Below are 11,405 nucleotides of genomic sequence, written 5' to 3' on the forward strand. Positions count from 1 at the left end.
GAAAGTTATACAACTTCTTTAAAAACCTATGTATTTTTTTAAAAAGTTGGTAACGCCTTCCTAATTCTTCCCTGTGTTATTTCCTTAAAAAAGAATGAAGGGGGAGGTTTGGTTTTTTAATGTACAGAAATGTTTCAAGCACCACTCTGTAACTTGATTTAAAGTAAGGGGGATGGTTTTAGTTCGTTATCATTTTCTTTGTTTAAATTTAGTCAGCCATAAAATGTCCATTTCAGAAGCGTTGGCAAGAACATTTCGTGGCCAGTCGGTGGAGCATCCTTCAAGGCAGAAGTTTTGAAGTCCATCTATAGAATATTGCCAATATTCTAAACAGCAACCTGGGCATTGTTGATGTCTTCTTGTGAGGAGGTAGGGGGAGAAGTGGGTGGGCTTAGAATTCTATTGACCATAGAGCTTCCTCCTATCTGGGCAAGGGAAATGCCACTTTGGGGGCCAGAAAAAGAGAGACGCCCCTCCCTGAAGCTACAGAAGTTTCAGAAAAAAAGTGAGACGGAATTTGTATTTCTGTTGCTGGGTACCCATCCTACATAACTTGTAAGCCTCATTATATTTGTCCCTTAATCCTTTGCCCTTGAAAGCAGAATAACTGAACAATACGGTTGGAAGGGATCATGGAGGGTTTCTAGTCCAACCCCTTGTTGAACCAGGAGAGCTTATACTCGCGATGGCAAACCTATGGCAGATGTGCCACCGGTGGCACCCAGAACCATATTTGATGGCACGCCAGCAGTTAGCTCCGGAGCACAGGGAGGAGTGGTGCATGCATGTGCAGGTGGGTGGGGAGGATTGAATTGTGTGGGCATGCATGCACACGCAATAGTGTGGGTGTGCACAATTTTGTCATGCCATAAAAAAAGGTTCACCATCACTGCCTTATACTATTTCAGACAAGTGGTTGTCCAATCTCTTCTTAAATTTCTGAAGGCAAGCCGTTCCACTGATTAATTGTTTGATGTCAGGAAATTTCTCCTTAGTTCTAGGTTGCTTCTGTCCTTGATTAGTTTTCACCCATTGCTTCTTGTTCTACACTCAGGTGCCTTGGAGAATAGTTTGACTCCCTCTTCTTTGTGGCAGCCCCTGAGATATTGGAACACTGCTATCATGTCTCCCCTGGTCCTTCTTTTCATTAAACTAGACATACTCAGTTCCTGCAACCATTTTTAGCCTAAAGTCCCTAATCACTTTTGTTGCTCCTCTCTGTGCTCTAAATCTCAACATCTTTTTTATTTTGTGGCCACCAAAACTGGATGCAGTATTCCAAGTGTGGTCTTACCAAGGCATTATAAAGTGATACTAACATATGAACTTAATTCTGTCCTTCTGTTAATGTTACAGCAGTCATTAAGACAGCTCTTTACTCCAGGTTAATTCTGGAATGGTATAACTAGTTAGAAAATCAAGTCACTTTCTCACTTGTCCACCAAATAAACATAAGACTTGAATTAGCCAACCACTATGAGGGTACTAGATTTGGCCCAGATTCACCAGTTGACTTGTCCTAATAACTATCAAACTTTAAGATTCCAGTTCTCACTCTGCTCTACCTCAATAAAGTTTTTTTCCCAAATGAAGATGATCTGATGTCCCTCTGATATTGTCATCAATGTATTTTTCCCCAAAGAAGGTCAAGAGGTCTAACAAAATATATATATATCTCAAGAGCTTAGTTCTTTTTAGATTTTTAGAAGGGTACAAATTATTTGCTAAGGCCTTGGTTTAAAATAGTTGGGAGTTGCGTAACTGATTTTCCCTTGTTGCTATCTTTATTTCTAGAATCAACATTGTATAAACTGCGTAAGGCCTTTGCTATGATGATTGCACGTGAAAAGTTTGCTTTCTCCAATAGCTCCCAATCAGGTAGGTGATATAATAGCTGTGATGTCATCATTAAGGGGGACACGGTGGCTCAAGGGGGACACGGTGGCTCAATGGCTCAGACGCTGAGCTTATTGTTCAGAAAGTTCACTGGTTCGAATCCCTAGCACCGCGTAATGGAGTAAGCTGTTATTTGTCCCAGCTTCTGCCAACCTAGCAGTTCGAAAGCACGTAAAAAATGCAAGTAGAAAAATAGGAACCACCTTTGCTGGGAAGGTAACAGCGTCTCGTGCGCCTTCGGCGTTTGGTCATGCCGGCCACATGACCATGGAGACATCTTCGGACAGTGCCGGTTCTTCGGCTTTGAAACGGAGATGAGCACTGCCCCCTAGAATCGGGAACAACTAGCACATATGTGCGAGGGGAACCTTTCCCTTTTACATCATTAAGATGAGTCTGCTCCAAAGGTGAGTTGCTGCTGGTTCGGCCTGGATCAGCAGCGGGAGGCTCCGTCCACCCACCTGGACACTTCTGTGCATGCAGAAGCACGCAGGAACCAGTAGTAAAAAAAATTAGCAACCCACCTCTGGTCTCCTCCACATCTGTGGATGCTAATGTGTGGTTGCTAATCGGTGTTCTGACTTGTGTCAGTGATGGGACTCAACCAGTTCACACCTATTCAGGAGAACCGGTTGTTAACTTTCTAAGCAGTTTGGAGAATCGGTTGTTGGAAGAAATCTCATTTTGTTTTTTTCCACTTTACAGGGCTAATCCTGTAAGGAAGGCAGGAAGGAAACATTCTGGTGTTGTTTCTAGCCTAATCTTTATTGCTTCCTTATAGAAACTGCCTCTCTGGTTAACCCTTATGACATTGTAACAGCTAAGGCAAAGTGCCCATTGACATGAGTGACGTTGAGTTGGCCACACCCAGTCACATGAGCACCAAGCCAAGCCTACCCAGCTGGCCATTAGGGCAGAGAGCCGGTTGTTAAATTATTTGAATCCCACCACTGCTTCTGATGTTGTAGAATATTTTGTGAATTCGCAGCGGACTGCTCTTAAGGCTCTTAGTGAAAACCTCTTTACTAAGCTAGGCCTGGAAAAATTAATCATCCCAATTCTGCTGTTGCTTTTAACATCTTACCTGCTTAACTCTTCTACTTTTCTGAATTTTTCATTATGATAATTTTGAATTTGTCAGGTGCCTTAGAGGTTTTTCTTTACGAGGCAGGGGTAAAAAATGTTTCAAAGAATTGCACCCATAACTCATGCATGATTAACAAATGTCAGTGCAAGCATTCCCAGGGATTTTTAACATGTTTATTCTTAGATACAACTGTCACAGCAATATGTGAATTATCCTCAGCCCTGCTGCCTCCTCTACATCTATTGAGATTGTAATTGATTGAATTTTTAACCCAAAGCCCTGTTGACTGGTAATTCTGGAAGAAGCCGTCTCAATCAGTTTGCAGCAATGTTTTTTTTTCCAAGCCTGTCGGCTTTAAAATTTCTGGACTTCAACTCATGCTAGCTGGGGAATTCTGGGAGCTGATTCTGGGGATTCTTTAAGCTTATCTTAAAGTTAACAGGTTTGGAAAATATGGATTTGGAACTTGTCAACCTTTGATCCAGTGGTGGGTTTCACAAATGGTTCGAACCTACTCTGTGGGTGTGGCCTCCTTTGTGGGAGTGGCTTGCCACCCATGTGACCGGATGGGAGTGGCTTGCCACCCATGTGACTGGATATGAAGATGCCGACGACACTTGTCAGAACCATCTTAAATTACCTCACACACAGCACTGGCATGCATAAGAATATGAGGTAAACTTGTTTTTTAAAAGGCATCTTTGGTTTGCGTTAAAACAACTTCAACACACGCAATGTTCTGATTGCACCACAAACGCAGTAGTCATCCTTACCTTTCACAGAGGCACTGAGTTTTATAAATATGAGCATGATAGTGTAGAATAATCATATCCAAGGACCAGTGGTGGGTTTCAAAAAATTTTGGAACTTCTTCTGTGGGTGTGGCCTGCTTTCTGGGTCCACTGATGGAACCTCTTCTAACCGGTTCGGTAGATTTGACGAACCGGTTCTACCGAATAGGTGCGAATTGATAGGAACCCACCTCTGCTTTGATCAGATAAGAAACAAGACCAGATCAGAGGTGGTACTCAGACAGGTTCGCCTGAACCAGTGGCAGAAATCGCGTGTGGGCCTGCCCCAGCTCTATGTCGTCCTATTTAGGCATATTTTTGAGACCGGGTGTATGCACGGAAGGCACGCACATGAGCAAAGTGCAGGCACAGAAGGCTAGGCACATGCACGGAAGGGGCGTGTATGCCCATGAAGCAAGTGTGTGTGTGTGTGGTGAACCAGTGATAACAAAATGTGAAACCCACTGTTAGGTAAGCTCCCTGTTGGGAGAGCGAATGCGTTCAGAGAAGTATTGTGAGAGTTGTGTTGGAGAACACACAAACCAGCATACAGAGACACTGCAGTTTAAATAGGCTTTTACTTTTGTGAAAATAGAGGTATCAGAGTCCATCAAACAGTCCAAGTCATACATGGATAGCAATAGCAATAGCAGTTAGACTTATATACCGCTTCATAGGGCTTTCAGCCCTCTCTAAGCGGTTTACAGAGTCAGCATATTGCCCCCAACAACAATCCGGGTCCTCATTTTACCCACCTCGGAAGGATGGAAGGCTGAGTCAACCCTGAGCCGGTGAGATTTGAACAGCTGAACTGCTGAACTGCAGTCAGCTGAAGTAGCCTGCAGTGATGCATTTAACCACTGCGCCACCTTGGATAAGACAGTCAGACATCAATGTCTTTCAGTTAAGGGATAATCCAAATAACATAGTCCAGTATCATATAATCAGGTCAGTACTCAAAGTTTGCTAGCAGTTGCAAACCTTACAATAGCTCACGGCACTTCCAGCTTCCCAAAACACTCAGATCAGATCAGTCCAGCATCTAATGAACAGAGAGCTAACAGTCATTCTGGCTCCCTCTTATGGCTGATGGAGGAAAACAGCAACCAATCACATTTTACAGTATGATTTAAAGAAACAGGTATAACATTGTTACATGATTTATATTTTGCCAACCCAACCTTTAGATTATATTCCTAACACCCACCGCTGGACCAGATATGTTAAGGCTACTTTATTATAAGACTATATTACCAGCATCTTGTAAATCTGAAGTATAATTCTTCCCTGTCTCCTTTACACCCTGAGAAATTAGGGAAGGTCTCTTCTGAACCTCTTGCCCATTATCCAGCTGTGGACTACGCTGTCTCTTATCTAACCATTCCCCCTAGGCAGCATCTTTGGGCCTAGTCTCCCAAGCTCACTCCCACAAGGTCACTCCCACAGGAAGCTACTATAGACATCTTCCTGGTGTAAGGTTTGAGAATACGTTGTGACCCATAGAAGTTTGAGAACACATCCAAGTCACAATGAGCCAAACATCAGACTTAAACGGAGGCTTGAATAACAATCAGCATTTAATCTTTGATCAAAGTTTAAAGACATGATGGTCAGTTGTTCCCAACATACTCCCAGGATATGCAGGGAAGAAGTACACCAGAGAAGGTGTAGCTCCTTTTTATACAATTAGAAACATCACCACTAACCTTATCTCTTATCAGCCTTATCTATTTCCTGTTCCCACAATTGGCCATTTGGCCCCCTGTCGTGAAGGGCACAGATCAAAGGTGAGAAAAGTTCTTAAGTCGAAAGGGGACACATCCAAGGTGTCAGTTTTACAGCTCTTTACAGCTGCATTCTGGAATAAGTTCTATGTCCATAGATTGCAGATTGATAAGAGTTCAAATGGCAAGGATCACAGGTTTTGACATTTGCCAGATATTCTACAGACCCTAACATAGTGTTTCTCAACCTTGGCCACTTGAAGATGTCCGGACTTCAACTCCCAGAATTCCCCAGCCAGCAGTCGCTGGCTGGGGAATTCTGGGAGTTGAAGTCCAGACATCTTCAAGTAGCCAAGGTTGAGAAATACTGCCCTAATATGTTACAAATACAAGGCATAATACTGGGATTTCATCTTCATGGAGATTGTAGGATGTACTTCAGGATAAACAGAATTGATGGGATTCTGACTGTTCTTCCCCCTTTCCTGCCCAGCATTACATTCAGCTGGGCCTACTGCTCCCAAGGTTTTTAGGAATATATTGTGTTTCTACAAGGAGGACAGAAATGCGTGCAACGTTAGAGTGTTGCCCCGTTGTCTCATTCTTTCAAATGTGCCCACTCATCCTCCAAAAAGGTTTTCCCGTTGAGATAACTTAGGCATGACACTCTAATTTATCAGGCTGAGATCCTAAGTCTGATTCCTAAATATGACTCCTATCTTCCAACACTTAGAACCAGAGGTGGTATTCGCTTGGTTTCCCTACCGGTTCGCAAATGTGAGCATGTGCACGTCCACGCATGCGCTCGGCCTTCTGTGCATGCTCTTTGATCGTGCATGGGGCATGTACACATGCACATGGCTTGAAAACATCCCTAAATAGAATGGCATAGAGCCATGGTGAATGGGCAGGTCCAGCTGTGATTTCCACTACCAGTTTGGGCAAACTGGTCCGAACCGGCTGAATACCACCTCTGCTTACAACAACAAATAATATAATTGCTCTCAACGGCCTTGCTCTACCTATAGCCAACCATTTCTTTCTGGGAGGTTCACAAGTCATGGGCAAAACTAGACACCTAATAATAATTTTAAAAATCTGCTAATAAAAAGAATTTATTTTAGCTGCCCTCACTATAGCCAGATCGGGTTTTTTTTTAAAGCTTCTCCAGAATTCAAGATTGCACCTTGTTACTCCTGTAGCAAAAGAAGATTTTGAAATTGAGCTTAGATGATGTCACAAAACCACCTGATTCCCAATTAATTCAAAAGCCCATCAGATGCATTTTAAATTCCACTGAGGGACTCTACTCCTGAAGCATTTGATGTGGCATTCACCCCTCTGTGTTGTTCTCTGAGAAAATGTTCTCTGAGAACATCCTCCGAGAACATTTGCACAATGTTCTCTTCCTTAGGCAGCTGAGGTGATTTTCTTGCAGCCACTTTATAATTTGCCACGCTAGAACACCACAGGACCAATTCTCCATTCATGGGGAGTTCTGTCTCCTTCCGTTTGCCAGTTTTTAATACAGGCAAGATTACTCACCCCTCCCGGGACATTTGGTAAGCCATTAGGTCTCAAAACAAGGGAGGGAAAATGATAGCCAAATGCCAGCAGTGCCATTGGAATGCAATAATGAAGAACTATGCTCAGGGCCCTCTCGATGGACATGTGAACAGATTAGTGGTGGGTTTCAAATTTTTTTAGAACCTCTTCTGTAGGTGTGGCCTGCTTTGTGGGAATGGCTTGCCGGCCATGTGATCGGGTGGGAGTGGCTTGTATTGTATTGTATTGTATTTGGTTTATTTGTATGCCGCCCTTCTCCAGGAGGGACTCAGGGCGGCGAACAACTCAGGGGGGAAAGGGAACATAAACAACAGTACACATAATTAAAATACACGAAAATCACACAGCCATACCAGTCGAGAGGGGAGGGGAACTCATCAACCCCAGGCCTGCTGGCACAGCCAGGTTTTGACGGCTTTCTGGAAGGCCTGGAGAGAGGTGAGGGTCCGGATCTCCGCGGGGAGTTCATTCCAAAGGGCCGAAGCTGCTACAGAGAAGGCCCTCCCCCGGGTAGTAGCCAGATGGCATTGGCTGGTGGACGGAACCGGGAGGAGGCCGACCCTGTGAGATCTGATGGGTCTTTGGGAGGTAATTGGTAGCAGGCGGTCTCTCAAGTACCCAGGTCCAATACCATGAAGGGCTTTATAAGTTACGAATAGCACTTTGAAGCGTATCCGGAGACCGATCGGTAGTCAGTGCAGCTCGCGGAGGATAGGTGTAACGTGGGTGTACCGAGGTGCACCCACAATCGCTCGCGCAACTGCATTCTGGACGAGTTGAAGTCTCCGAATACTCTTCAAAGTCTGCCCCATGTAGAGCGCATTGCCAGCCATGTGACTGGGTGGGCGTGGCCAACTTGTAAAATGTGGTGAAACTCACTTAACAATGCTCTTGCTTAGCAACCAAAATGTTGGCTCAGAAACTCTGGCATTTGAAGCACGCAAGTCTTAAAGCTTTCAAGTTACAAGACCCTTGCACCCTTAACCCTTTAGAAAAAAAAAAACCCAGAGGGTGTTCAAACTTGACAGTTTTAAGACTTGTGGACTTCAACTCCCAGAATTCCTCCTCTCGCTCTTCACCTTGATGATGTGTGGATGGGTGGGGGGAGGGAGCTGGAACCAGTTCTAAATGGCACTGTAGATTTGTGGAACCTCTTTTATAGAAGAGGTTAGAACTGGCAGGAACCCACCCAAGGAACAGATGTACCATTACCTTGCATTTTAATGGGGAGGGGGGTGTCTGAGGTGAATATCAAGCTGTTTTCTGATGTCTCTGTGGGAAATAGATGATTCATCCTTCTCTTAGTTCTGAAATGATATAATTATGCCAACGGCATTGTTCATGACCTTTAATAAGCTTGGTAAGCAAAAAAAAAATACCTGGCATTTTCCTTAGCAATATTTTGCACATCATTTAGCATTCAAGGACTGTTCTCAAAGGCCATAGTGGGTTTAGTAGCAAAGATCGCATTGAAAGAGCTATAAAAGAGTCTAATATCATTTCACTGTCAATATGTGCTTAATATAATGTTGCTCCTTATAAATAAGACTTCCTTTAAAACAGAGTTTGCTTAGATTTGGCCTGTTTGGCCAGAATAGGTATAAGAATAATGTGAACATGAACAGAATACAGTTCCCTGCATTAAGAAGCCACATCTGTTGTTATTTTAAATATAAGCTCTCTCTGGAATCAAACTTCACTCTTGATGATGTATCCATGTCAAAAAAATCTCTAATCACATGGTGGTTAGATATTGCCTCTTTCTGGGCTCTTCCTATTTTAATTCCCAGTCTTGGGATCTTCTGGTGGCTAACTGGATTAGCTTTTTTGGTGGTGCAGTGGTTAGAGTGCAGTATTGCAGTAGTGCAGGCAATTCTTCTGACTGCCAGCTGCCTGCAATTTGGCAGATCGAATCTCACCGGGCTCAAGGTTGACTCAGCCTTCCATCCTTCCGAGGTGGGTAAAATGAGGAGCCTGTTTGTTGGGGGCAATATGCTGACTCTGTAAACTGCTTAGAGAGGGCTGTAAAGCACTGTGAAGTGGTATATAAGACTAAGTGCTATTGCTATCAGACAAGATTTATTAGGGACAGCAACTTAGCTAGGCCTCCAATTTCAACCTGTTGTGATGGTTGATGCAGATACTTAGCCATGGAGAACACTACAGACTGGGTAGTGTATCTCTCCCAAATCAGTCTAATACCTTTGTTATAAACATTTTTAAAAGCAGAAGGAAAACATGTAAATAATCCCAAATTCATAAAAAGAGCATCAGGATCAAATAAATCAAGGATGAGCAAATATTAGTGTCTTATGGACTTTAATTACAATATTCCCCTCTCATATACTCAGAAAGTGAGATGCAGATACAATTCAAAATTTCTGCAAGCAGTACACACAAATACCATGTAAAACATGGGTAAGGTAGTATTTGCTGTGTTTCTACTGCTATGTGCAACAAAAACATATCAGTTCTGTTGCTGGAGCTAAAGACTCATAGCAGGTTATCCCCCCCCCCACAAAAAAATAAATTTAAATCCTGAGTTAAGAAAAGGAAAATCAAAATAAAAAGATACTTTACCATTCTATAGATTTAAGCTGGGTGGAAATTCTTGGAATTGTAATCCAGCCTTTTTCATTACACGCACTTTGCTCCCCTTGTGTTCAGCCCAGTTGGGTCATGCTATGAATTCTATTATTTCTGAAGACAGTTGAGTAGATACGGTTTTCAAGGGCCCTCTGTGCCTTTCTTAATTCAACTCTTTTGGATAATATGTCTCATTTGCAAACCGACTTGCATTTGTATAAATGTGAAGATACTTCTGCACGGAACAAGGTTGCATCATGCACTTTTAACTACATAACTGGAGCCTTCCTGCCAGTGGTGGGTTTCAAAAATTGTTCGAACCTACTCTGTGGGTGTGGCCTCCTTTGTGGGAGTGGCTTGCCGCCCATGTGATCGGATAGGAAGATGCCGACGACACTTGTCAGAACCATCTTAAATTACCTCACACACAGCACTGGCATGCATAAGAATTTGATGTAAACTTGTTTTTTAAAAGGCATCTTTGGTTTGCATTAAAACAACTTCAACACACGCAATGTTCTGATTGCACTACAAACGCAGGAGTCATCCTTACCTTTCACAGAGGCACTGAGTTTTATAAATAGGAGCATGATAATGTAGAATAATCATATCCAAGGACCAGTGGTGGGTTTCAAAAAATTTTGGAACCTCTTCTGTAGGTGTGGCCTGCTTTCCGGGTCAACTGGTGGAACCTCTTCTAATCGGTTCGGTAGATTTGTCGAACCGGTTCTACCGAATAGGTGTGAACTGGTAGGAACCCACCTCTGTTTCCTGCTCAAGGTATCACCAGCCAGCCATGCCCGGGAATTCTGGGAGTTGAAGTCCACAAGTTTTAAACTCACCAAGTTTTGAGAGCCCTGCTTTAGGATATTGGGAAACTAATGTGCACCAATATTCCCCTTGTGACCTTGGAACACAGTTGTATAATTTAGTATGTATTAGTACAAGATAGCATGGACATGAACAAAGGAAATAAAAACAAATAAATGGGGACAGTAGGACAGGGATGGGAGGCACGCTGGTGCGCTTAGGCGCACCCCCTTTATGGAACTCTTAATGGGGAGAGGTCCAGTTTAAGGTCAAAGCTGAGGGGGTTTGAGGATGTAACAACGGAGTCAGGTAGAGCATTCCAGGTGTTGACCACTCTGTTGCTGAAGTCGTATTTTCTGCAATTGAGTTTGAAGTGGTTAACCTTGACTTTGTATTGATTGTTTGCCGTGTATTATTGAGGTTGAAGCTGAAGAAGTTGTTGACAGGTGAGACGCTGTAGCAGACAATTTTGTACACTATGCTTAGATCATATTGCAGGCGGCGCAGATCCAGGTTGTCCAAGCCCAACATTTCAAGCCTGGTGGCATAAGGGATTCTATTGTGAGCAGAGGAGTGGAGGACTCTTCTCATGAAATATCTCTGGACCCGCTCAATTGTATTAATGTCCAATATACAGTGTGGACTCCAGGCAGATGAGCTGTATTTGAGAATTGGTCTGGCAAAGGTTTTGTATGCCCTAGTTTGCAGTGCAATGTTACCAGAGAAGAATTATTATAATGATCTGCTCCTTAACATCTTTCTTAAAATGGTGATTACAGATTTGACACAGAAAAATGTACCGAGCATGTTGGCCATCCATGTTCAGAGCTATTAAAACTGTTCATTCGGCAGTCATTGCCTTGAAAGGCTAACCGTAAATTTTCTTTAAGAGAGTCAAGATTTTATGGCTTTCAAGCCCTGATTTTATGCATGGTCACTTAAAGT

This window comes from Thamnophis sirtalis, unplaced genomic scaffold, assembly GCF_051295495.1.
Source record: "Thamnophis sirtalis isolate CommonGarterSnake01/CBP01778 unplaced genomic scaffold, rThaSir2_p1.2 scaffold_9, whole genome shotgun sequence".
Classification (NCBI taxonomy): Eukaryota; Metazoa; Chordata; class Lepidosauria; order Squamata; family Natricidae; genus Thamnophis; species Thamnophis sirtalis.